Below are 12,563 nucleotides of genomic sequence, written 5' to 3' on the forward strand. Positions count from 1 at the left end.
ACAAAACGCTCACATGAAATCTGACGCAGGTTTCATGTGGCACAGGACTTTACAGGATGACACATCTGCCTAGATGCATCAAGTTGTAAATATGTCGCAACATAGCAAATCTTTTGCACCGCCGCTGCGTCACAAAAGTGACGCACAGCGGCGCAAAAGAGGCACACGGCTATCATAAATCTGTCCCTAACATTTTAAATGATTGATTCAGGATGACGATAAGGTGTGGCCTATCCAGAGGTTTGTTTGAGGTGAGGCCTACTCAGGGTTGCAGATGAAATTTAGGCTTGTTGAAGAGTACAGAGGAGATAATACATGTGCAGGCCTACCAATGAAGTGAGTCATGTCCACTTCACTCTTGAACAAAGGCCAGACCTCTTCTGTGTCCGTGGACAGGCCTAAACCTCATCTGCACAATGTCATTCGTAAAGTTAGGAAACACAGGTGATGTAATTGAAAAATGTGGAATTTCTTTTCCTCATTTCACAATCACATCACCTGTGTTTCCTTTGCTTAGGTATATCATAGTGCAGATGGAGTCTAGCATATCAAAGAGTACACAGATGTTCAGCACTGTATACAACAATTTTGACATTTACAGAAGATTCAGCTTCTCCATGCCCCCTACACAGTCCTAAATGTTTACATTTTAAACTGACGGTATCTTGTTGGAGATGAAGTGAGGCCTGTCTTGCAACATGGTGCATCTTTTGCATCACTGCTGCATTGGTTTCATGTGGCACAGGACTTTACAGCATGACACATCTGCCTAGATGCATCAAGTTGTAAATATGTCGCAACATAGCAAATCTTTTGCACCACCACTGCGTCACAAAAGTGACGCACAGCGGCGCAAAAGAGGCACACGGCTATCATAAATCTGTCCCTAACATTTTAAATGATTGATTCAGGATGACGATAAGGTGTGGCCTATCCAGAGGTTTGTTTGAAGTGAGGCCTACTCAGGGTTGCAGATGAAATTTAGGCTTGTTGTAGAGTACAGAGGAGATAATACATGTGCAGGCCTACCAATGAAGTGAGTCATGTCCACTTCACTCTTGAACAAAGGCCAGACCTCTTCTGTGTCCGTGGACAGGCCTAAACCTCATCTGCACAATGTGATTCGTAAAGTTAGGAAACACAGGTGATGTAATTGAAAAATGTGGAATTTCTTTTCCTCATTTCACAATCACATCACCTGTGTTTCCTTTGCTTAGGTATCTCATAGTGCAGATGGAGGCTAGCATATCAAAGAGTACACAGAAGTTGAGCACTGTATACAACAATTTTGACATTTACAGAAGATTCAGCTTCTCCATGCCCCCTACACAGTCCTAAATGTTTACATTTTAAACTGACGGTATCTTGTTGGAGATGAAGTGAGGCCTGTCTTGCAACATGGTGCATCTTTTGCATCACTGCTGCATTGGTTTCATGTGGCACAGAACTTTACAGCATGACACATCTGCCTAGATGCATCAAGTTGTAAATATGTCGCAACATAGCAAATTTTTTGCACTGCCGCTTCGTCACAAAAGTGATGCACAGCGGCGCAAAAGAGGCACACGGCTATCATAAATCTGTCCCTAACATTTTAAATGATTGATTCAGGATGATGATAAGGTGTGGCCTATCCAGAGGTTTGTTTGAGGTGGGGCCTACTCAGGGTTGCAGATGAAATTTAGGCTTGTTGAAGAGTACAGAGGAGATAATACATGTGCAGGCCTACCAATGAAGTGAGTCATGTCCACTTCACTCTTGAACAAAGGCCAGACCTCTTCTGTGTCCGTGGACAGGCCTAAACCTCATCTGCACAATGTGATTCGTAAAGTTAGGAAACACAGGTGATGTAATTGAAAAATGTGGAATTTCTTTTCCTCATTTCACAATCACATCACCTGTGTTTCCTTTGCTTAGGTATCTCATTGTGCAGATGGAGTCTAGCATATCAAAGAGTACACAGAAGTTGAGCACTGTATACAACAATTTTGACTTTTAGAGAAGATTCAGCTTCTCCATGCCCCCTACACAGTCCTAAATGTTTACAGTTTAAACTGACGGTATCTTGTTGGAGATGAAGTGAGGCCTGTCTTGCAACATGGTGCATCTTTTGCATCACTGCTGCATCGGTTTCATGTGGCACAGGACTTTACAGCATGACACATCTGCCTAGATGCATCAAGTTGTAAATATGTCGCAACATAGCAAATTTTTTGCACCGCCGCTGCGTCACAAAAGTGACGCACAGTGGCGCAAAAGAGGCACACGGCTATCATAAATCTGTCCCTAACATTTTAAATGATTGATCCAGGATGACGATAAGATGTGGCCTATCCAGAGGTTTGTTTGAGGTGAGGCCTACTCAGGGTTGCAGATGAAATTTAGACTTCTTGAAGAGTACAGAGGAGATAATACATGTGCAGGCCTACCAATGAAGTGAGTCATTTCCACTTCACTCTTGAACAAAGGCCAGACCTCTTCTGTGTCCGTGGACAGGCCTAAACCTCATCTGCACAATGTGATTCGTAAAGTTAGGAAACACAGGTGATTTAATTGAAAAATGTGGAATTTCTTTTCCTCATTTCACAATCACATCACCTGTGTTTCCTTTGCTTAGGTATCTCATAGTGCAGATGGAGTCTAGCATATCAAAGAGTACACAGAAGTTGAGCACTGTATACAACAATTTTGACATTTACAGAAGATTCAGCTTCTCCATGCCCCCTACACAGTCCTAAATGTTTACATTTTAAACTGACGGTATCTTGTTGGAGATGAAGTGAGGCCTGTCTTGCAACATGGTGCATCTTTTGCATCACTGCTGCATTGGTTTCATGTGGCACAGGACTTTACAGCATGACACATCTGCCTAGATGCATCAAGTTGTAAATATGTCGCAACATAGCAAATTTTTTGCACTGCCGCTGCGTCACAAAAGTGACGCACAGCGGCGCAAAAGAGGCACACGGCTATCATAAATCTGTCCCTAACATTTTAAATGATTGATTCAGGATGATGATAAGGTGTGGCCTATCCAGAGGTTTGTTTGAGGTGAGGCCTACTCAGGGTTGCAGATGAAATTTAGGCTTGTTGAATAGTACAGAGGAGATAATACATGTGCAGGCCTACAAATGAAGTGAGTCATGTCCACTTCACTCTTGAACAAAGGCCAGACCTCTTCTGTGTCCGTGGACAGGCCTAAACCTCATCTGCACAATGTGATTCGTAAAGTTAGGAAACACAGGTGATGTAATTGAAAAATGTGGAATTTCTTTTCCTCATTTCACAATCACATCACCTGTGTTTCCTTTGCTTAGGTATCTCATTGTGCAGATGGAGTCTAGCCTATCAAAGAGTACACAGAAGTTGAGCACTGTATACAACAATTTTGACTTTTACAGAAGATTCAGCTTCTCCATGCCCCCTACACAGTCCTAAATGTTTACCGTTTAAACTGACGGTATCTTGTTGGAGATGAAGTGAGGCCTGTCTTGCAACATGGTGCATCTTTTGCATCACTGCTGCATCGGTTTCATGTGGCACAGGACTTTACAGCATGACACATCTGCCTAGATGCATCAAGTTGTAAATATGTCGCAACATAGCAAATTTTTTGCACCGCCGCTGCGTCACAAAAGTGACGCACAGTGGCGCAAAAGAGGCACACGGCTATCATAAATCTGTCCCTAACATTTTAAATGATTGATCCAGGATGACGATAAGGTGTGGCCTATCCAGAGGTTTGTTTGAGGTGAGGCCTACTCAGGGTTGCAGATGAAATTTAGGCTTGTTGAAGAGTACAGAGGAGATAATACATGTGCAGGCCTACCAATGAAGTGAGTCATTTCCACTTCACTCTTGAACAAAGGCCAGACCTCTTCTGTGTCCGTGGACAGGCCTAAACCTCATCTGCACAATGTGATTCGTAAAGTTAGGAAACACAGGTGATGTAATTGAAAAATGTGGAATTTCTTTTCCTCATTTCACAATCACATCACCTGTGTTTCCTTTGCTTAGGTATCTCATTGTGCAGATGGAGTCTAGCATATCAAAGAGTACACAGAAGCTGAGCACTGTATACAACAATTTTGACATTTACAGAAGATTCAGCTTCTCCATGCCCCCTACACAGTCCTAAATGTTTAGTTTAAACTGACGGTATCTTGTTGGAGATGAAGTGAGGCCTGTCTTGCAACATGGTGCATCTTTTGCATCACTGTTGCATCGGTTTCATGTGGCACAGGACTTTACAGCATGACACATCTGCCTAGATGCATCAAGTTGTAAATATGTCGCAACATAGCAAATCTTTTGCACCGCCGCTGCGTCACAAAAGTGACGCACAGTGGCGCAAAAGAGGCACACGGCTATCATAAATCTGTCCCTAACATTTTAAATGATTGATTCAGGATGACGATAAGGTGTGGCCTATCCAGAGGTTTGTTTGAGGTGAGGCCTACTCAGGGTTGCAGATGAAATTTAGGCTTGTTGAAGAGTACAGAGGAGATAATACATGTGCAGGCCTACCAATGAAGTGAGTCATGTCCACTTCACTCTTGAACAAAGGCCACACCTCTTCTGTGTCCGTGGACAGGCCTAAACCTCATCTGCACAATGTGATTCGTAAAGTTAGGAAACACAGGTGATGTAATTGAAAAATGTGGAATTTCTTTTCCTCATTTCACAATCACATCACCTGTGTTTCCTTTGCTTAGGTATCTCATTGTGCAGATGGAGTCTAGCATATCAAAGAGTACACAGAAGCTGAGCACTGTATACAAAAATGTTGACATTTACAGAAGATTCAGCTTCTCCATGCCCCCTACACAGTCCTAAATGTTTACAGTTTAAACGTACTGTATCTTGTTGGAGATGAAGTGAGGCCTATCTTGCAACATGGTGCATCTTTTGCATCACTGCTGCATCACAAAAGTGACGCAACAGTGGCGCAAAAGAGGCGCACGGCCATCATAAATCTGCCCCTAACATTTTAAATGATTGATTCAGGATGACGATAAGGTGAGGCCTATCCAGAGATTTGTTTGAGGTGAGGCCTAGTCAGGGTTGCAGATGAAATTTAGGCTTATTGAAGAGTACAGAGGAGATAATACATGTGCAGGCCTACCAATGAAGTGAGTCATGTCCACTGCACTCTTGAACAAAGGCCAGACCTCTTCTGTGTCCCTGGACAGGCCTAAACCTCATCTGCACAATGTGATTCGTAATGTTAGAAAACACAGGTGATGTAATTGAAAAATGTGGAATTTCTTTTGCTCATTTCACAATCACATCACCTGTGTTTCCTTTGCTTAGATATCTCATTGTGCAGATGGAGTCTAGCATATCAAAGACTACGCAGAAGGTGAGCACTGTATGGAACATGGCTATGTAACTCAAAGAATCAAAATCTAAATTTGCCAAGCACACATGGGGGCGTATTTACAAGGACCTTGCACCACGGGGAAATGTCTTAAATTAAAATGGGAAAAATAACATCAAAGGGACTCAAAGGCCTTGTAAATATGCCCCAAGCAACCTATGAAACTCTAGCAGTACATATCAAGAAACCTAATTGATTTCAAAAAACGTTTTTAAACACATCATGTAAAGCAATTATATACCTACATTCATGGGGAAGTGACTTAAAATGCTCTAAGACACATGAAAGCGTTTTTTTAAGGCCCTTGCACCGTTTTTGCATCACTTTTAACATGGCTATGTAACTCAAAGAATCAAAATCTAAATTTGCCAAGCACACATGGGGGCGTATTTACAAGGACCTTGCACCACAAGGAAATGTCTTAAATTAAAATGGGAAAAATAACATCAAAGGAACTCAAAGGCCTTGTAAATATGCCCCAAGCAACCTATGAAACTCTAGCAGTACATATCAAGAAACCTAATTGATTTCAAAAAACGTTTTTAAACACATCATGTAAAGTAATTATATACCTACATTCATGGGGAAGTGACTAAAATGCCCTAAGACACATGAAAGCATTTTTTTAAGGCCCTTGCACCATTTTTGCGTCACTTTTAACATGCCTATGTAACATGGCTATGTAACTCAAAGAAACTAAATCTATTTGTAAAACACTTGACACAAAGCAACATTTTAAATACACAACTTTCTTCATAATTTTCTCCTTAAAGCATACTATTCTCTATTTAAATTACATGAATCTTTTCTCACCTTAGCAAATACTTTTTGAGTTTCAAAACAGTCTCAGACACACACCAATTTTTCTTTAGCAGAGCAAAAGGTATGCACTCCAGAAGCTGCAACCAACAATGGCAACCAAAGATGATTAAAGATGGCCGCCGGGTAGGGAGCTCCTGTGAGGAGCTCCCAGTGCTGGGGATCCCATTCGGGCATTATCCCTGTTAGCACCTACCAGCACGACGGAACGAAAGGAGAAAGAAGAACGGAACGAAAGAGTAACTGGATCGAGTAACTGGATTGATTAATGACAGATGAAATGCCCCGAGCGGACTTTCGATTCTGACACCCTCATCGCTGACTGATCGACACCGCGGACCACCTTGCCACCAGCTCTGCACTGGAGAGATCGCATAAGAGATGAGCATCAATAGGGGCGGCTGAAACTACAGGAGCCTATTCCAGACAGCTCAATGACTTCGGAGAGTTGGAAGTGGTCCCCCGTTACAAGGCGGAGGAAGGCACTGGAGCTCGGTTGAAACTCCAGGAGCCTGTTCCAGACAGCTTGACGACGTCGGAGAGTTGGAAGTGGTTCCCCGCCACAAGGCGGAGGAAGGCACTGGAGCTCGGTTGCTGACCCATCCCTAGAAGCTCAAAGGCACACACGGCCCTAGAAGACCCATCCCTAGAAGCTCAAAGGCACACACGGATGAATTGGCGGGCACCCTCGGCAGCACAGGACCGGTGACGCTGAGGAAGGGGGTCGGCGCCGACTGAGCCGGCGCGGGTGAACAAGGGCCCCCCCTCCAAGGAAGGTTTCAAAACGGAGCGGTCGGCATCTGGAGCGGCTCCGGTGTACCCTGTGGTGTGTCTTCAGCAGAGATCCGACGGGAGACCTCCCCCCCCCCCGTCGTCCAGTGGTTCGGTGAGTACGGAACGGGGGCATCTGGAGCGGCTCCGGTGTGACAGTGTCTGGATGTTTGGGGCAGCTTTCTGGGCGGGAGGCTTCCCCCCCTCCCCCCTCACACTGCCGGTATGCCCTGTTTACCGGTGTGTTGGGGGCAACCTCTGCGCAACTTGGGAGAAGCCTGATGTGAGCAGCAGCGTCAGTGGTGATTTCTAAGGTAATTGCACGCAGAGCTATCCACCAAAATTCCCACGCAGGTCTTTTCACTCTCTGCCTGGAATACAGCACACAAAACTATTTGAACAGCCTCAGGGGCGACTCGAAGGGCAACTACTCGCAATCCCATCATCTTAAACATTCATGCAGGCTTTTTACGCTTTGCCCGGACTTCTATACTGATTTCTTTATGCGACTGGTATTTTCGCGGGCTTTTTCACTCTCCATTGCTAATCTGGCTGGGGCCATAAAGCTGGAACCATAAATCGCCCCCCTGCCCACCATGAAGCTACATACCAACGCGGTCAGGGAGCAGCAAAACAGAGATAAGCCACCATCTAGCAGCATAGAAGCTGAACTCTGCTCCCCCCCTCAATCAACATGGAAGATGGACTAATTCGACATCCCCAGAGTAGAAAGAGAAACCAAACTCTGGAATCCTTGCATTTTGGCTGCCATCTTAGACTGGTCTCTCTCTCTCTCTCTCTTTGTCGGCCATCCTGGACTAGTCTTTCTCACCACTTGTACACACCCTAGGGAAACCTTCATTAGGCTAATATTAATTAGCGAATGTCTGCCACTTTGCAGTATCATACCTCCAATCACTTTTAATGCACCGATAATTAGCTCATATAGCATCCTAAGAAATGGCCTTTTTAGACTACTATTAATTAACGAGTGAATGCCTTTTATTGCAGTACTATACTTCTACTTGTTTATAATGCACCGATCGTTAGCTCATATAGCACCCTAAGTAATGGCCTATTTAGATTATTATCAACTAGCGAATGTATGCCTTTTATTGCAGTATTTTACCTCTACTTGTTTTTAATGCACCGATCGTTAGATCATATTGCACCCTATGCATGATTTACCTGATTGTACTGATTGCTTCCTCTGACTTATTTGTTTGACGATGTATTGTTTTCTCATCTGATTTACCCCTCTGAACTATAATCCCTCATGTACTCCTTCGATGTAAAGCGCTCTGATATCCGCAAGGATCTTGTCCGCGCTATATAAAACTTTCAAAATAAATGGCACAGAAATGCTGTAATTCATCACACATATCCCTCGTGTCACCCAATTAAAACTCTTCCCTCACTTTTTTTCAAATCAACACCCTTCCCCCCTCTGCCCTTTCTGCCTTTTTTCCATAGCAACCACCTCCTGAAAGACCTCTCATGTTTGCAAATTCACACAACAATGTTTCAATTGAACTCTGAACTCTCAGTAAACCTGCGTATCCACTGCAATCTTTCATAAAATGATTTTTTCTTGACCATTCAAATTACATCTTTCAAAGAACTCATCCATGCACCCTAACTTTCTGTTTTCAGCAATCAAAATCCACCAATCACTGCTACTGAATCATTAGCACAGAAACTCCACAGTTTTTTTCATTATAAACTCTTATTTTTTCAACTGCACTTTCATACCCACACTTCATCTGACTGCAGCAGAACCTCCTCTCACCATGTTTTCTGTCTGGATTGTTGGACATAGTTACATCCACTGGGTTCAAAGGTATGCTGATTACAGAAATGTACACAACCTCAATTTACAAAATGTGGAAATCAAGTGGATTGGCCACAGAGGATTAAGATGTCACCAATTGATACCATTGGTGAAAACATTTTTGCATTTGCCTAAACCTGACCTGTTAATTGTGCACTGTGGAGGAAATGACTTGGGCACTTTGACTGGGGTAGGTCTGGAAATGCTTTTAAAGGACACCTTTGAGCAATTGATGGCACTATTTCCTCAAACTGCCTTGGTATATTCAAAAATATGCCAAAAACAGAAATGGAGGTAGTCAAACGAATTTTGTCCACAAATTGAGAAATGGAGGAAGCATGTAAATAAGTCTGTTTCAGCTTACATGAGAGACCATGGAATGGGCTCCATCTACAACAATAACTTGCGTTACTACATGCAAGATATCTACAGAGCAGATGGAGTTCACTTCTCAGATGAGGGGAACAGAATTTTCATCCTCAATTTAAGACTGTGCATTGGTACCTACTTATAAGTACCTAAATCTACCACAGACCCAAAAGCTCTTCTCAGAGCTACCCTAACTATGATCACCATAAACAAATTTTAAATGTAACTTTTTTTTTACTAATTTTCACAATTTTACGCTTTCCGGAGCGCTACCCGGTACGCGAACCGGACACTAACCGCGCGAAAATTTAAAAAAAAATGTTTTTTTTCGCACATATGGACCTCCTCAGCCACCCTCAGAAAACCTAGGGGGTCAGGATATGTCTACCATGCCCCCTTCTACCCATTCTGAACATTATTTGCCCTCCATCTTGTATTTCAATTCTACCGAAACACAAAATGGAGGACTCCCGTAACGCTGCCGGTTCGCGTACCGGGGCGCTCACCGGGAAGCGCTCGATTAAAAAAGGTGGGAAAGTAATTTACAGAAAAACGACTGGAGACACTTTCACCAAATATAGATTAGCTCATACTACATACCAATCCCTACCATTTTCACAAATTTGATTGGAATTCCATTTAGCCATTTAGCCTGTAGACCTCTCTAAATACCCTGAGGTAAATTACTTCACAAAACACATCTGAACTGTTGGAATTGACAACCAATTAAAATGTTACTTTCATTTTCTACTTTTTTTACCTGACATTTGATTGGTTATGTACCTGAATATATATAAAGAAAGAGAGAGAAACACAGCCATTTTGACTACTACTTCCTGAACTACATTGCAAGATCATTTTCACTCACAACTTAAACTTGTTTTTAAAAGGTAAGATGTTATTTTATAAATTTGAAAACATTTTCAGATAGTTATATACTATCCCTCTGTAAGAGTTAGACATTGAGAAAGGCTTGTTTATTATAATTATGGATTGATTTAGGTTTCTGTGGTATAATTATGAATTTACTTAGGCTTTTTCACAGGCACTTTTTAATAGTACTACTTCACGCCTCAAAAGTACCTGTCTGAACTTAAACCCAACAGTGCCCTATCTCTACTGATATATTTATTTTTTATGCAAATTTCAGCACAAAAATGGAAGGAGAACAGAACGTTTCCTTTGAAATTATCCTAGACATGAACAATGAGGAAATCATTGAACCCATTGACTTGGAATTCATGGATGAATCACGAGACCATGAACTTCTACAATGTGTAGAATCTGTGGATTTCTTACTTCAATATGAGGACGGTCAAATGTGGGAAGTTATGTTCAGTCAAAAAGAAGACATATCGGACAGTCAAATGTTAGACGTTCTATTAAATTTTGAAAAAGAATCAGAAAAATAAAATTATATTTAATAATAAAAAATTGTTCGAGTCTTTAATAATTTTTATATGTAATTCATAAACCAGTACCAAATTGATTATAATGTAAAGTCAGACTTATAGTATACTGTGCACAATCACAAAAATAAAATTATATTTAATAATCATAAATACTGCTACTTAAATAAAAAAAAACAAAAAAACAAAAAAACAAAAAAAACAATCAATAAACATACAATATTTCAAAATATCATAGTCTATCATTCTTTTTTCCTTATAGTACGCTCCCCAGACCGCTTCCCGGTGCGCGTACCGGGCGCTCCCCAAGCAAAAAAAACCAAATCTGTTTTAAGTTCCGTTACGCGTCAGGTACGCGAACCGGGGCGCTGCCCGGAGCGCGCTTACAGATATATATATTTTTTTGAACGTTAATTTCTCAAAATCCACTGGAACACATATATTGAGACCTAGCAAAGGCACATCGGGCTACCAGTCCCTACAATTTTGCCAAGTTTCGTGAAAATCCATTCAGCCGTTCGAGCTAAAAGTGAGGCCAACCGCCCTATGGAAAATTGCATGGGAAAACACATTTGGGACCCCCTTTTTTCTCGCCCCCCCCCCCTAGACGAAACCCCCCAAAGTGTCAGTGGCTGCTCCGAAACAAAATGTGCCAATTCCGTCCTCAAACGCCAAAGTTATTCGACATAGAATTTTCAAAAATCCTATAGAGAAAAAATCCTAACTATATATACCTACTGGCGACCGCCAGTAGGTAATATATATATATACATATATATATATATTACCTACTGGCGGTCGCCAGTAGGTATATATAGTTAGGATTTTTTCTCTATGGGATTTTTGAAAATTCTATGTCTAATAATTTTGGCTGAAATTTTCAGGAAAATGGCACATTTTGTTTCTGAGCAGCCCTTGAAAATTTGGGGGGGGTTCGTCAAGGGGGGGCCGAGAAAAAAGGGGGGTCCCAAAACGTGTTTTTAACATTGAGTTTTCCATAGGGCGGTTGGCCTCACTTTTAGCCCGAACGGCTGAATGGATTTGCACGAAACTTGGCAAAATTGTAGGGACTGGTAGCCCGATGTGCCTTTGCTAGGTCTCAATATATGTGCTCCAGTGGATTTTGAGAAATTAACGTTCAAAAAAAGATATATATCTGTAACAGCGGACCACGCAGCGCTCCGGTTCGCGGACTTTACGCGTAACGGGACTTCGCGTAGCGAAGCTGATTGGCTCTCCGGCGTCTGTGAACATTCCAAACAGTCCGTAGCGGCCGCCATCTTGTCTCTCGGTAGGATCGAGAGGCCAAAGCGAAGGGGCAAATGACCATAAGGGGGCATAGTAGATCCTCGCTGACCCCCTAGGTTTGATGTGGAGGTTTTAAAAGGGTCCCGCGGGGCAAAAAATAATAATAATAATAATAATCGAACGGCTGAATGGATTTGCACGAAACTTGGTAAAATATTAGGGACTGGTAGCCCGATGTGCCTTTGCTAGGTCTCAATATATGTGCTCCAGTGGATTTTGAGAAATTAACGTTCAAAAAAAGATATATATCTGTAACAGCGCTCCGCTTCGCATAACGGAGGTTTGCGAAGCTGATTGGTTCTCCGGCGTCTGTAAACATTGCAAACAGTCCGTAGCGGCCGCCATCTTGTCTCTCGGTAGGATCGAGAGACAAGAGGAGGCCAAAGCGAAGGGGCAAATGACCATAAGGGGGCATAGTAGATCCTCCTTGACCTCTTAGGTTTGATGTGGAGGTTTTAAAAGGGCCCCGCGGGGCAAAAAAAAAATAATAATAATAATCGAACGGCTGAATGGATTTGCACGAAACTTGGCAAAATTGTAGGGACTGGTAGCTCGATGTGCCTTTGCTAGGTCTCAATATATGTGCTTCAGTGGATTTTGAGAAATTAACGTTCAAAAACAAGATATATATCTGTAACAGCGCTCCGCTTCGCGGAGATAAAATTATATCTGTATT

Source organism: Lissotriton helveticus, chromosome 7 (assembly GCF_964261635.1).
Source record: "Lissotriton helveticus chromosome 7, aLisHel1.1, whole genome shotgun sequence".
In the NCBI taxonomy this organism is placed as follows: domain Eukaryota; kingdom Metazoa; phylum Chordata; class Amphibia; order Caudata; family Salamandridae; genus Lissotriton; species Lissotriton helveticus.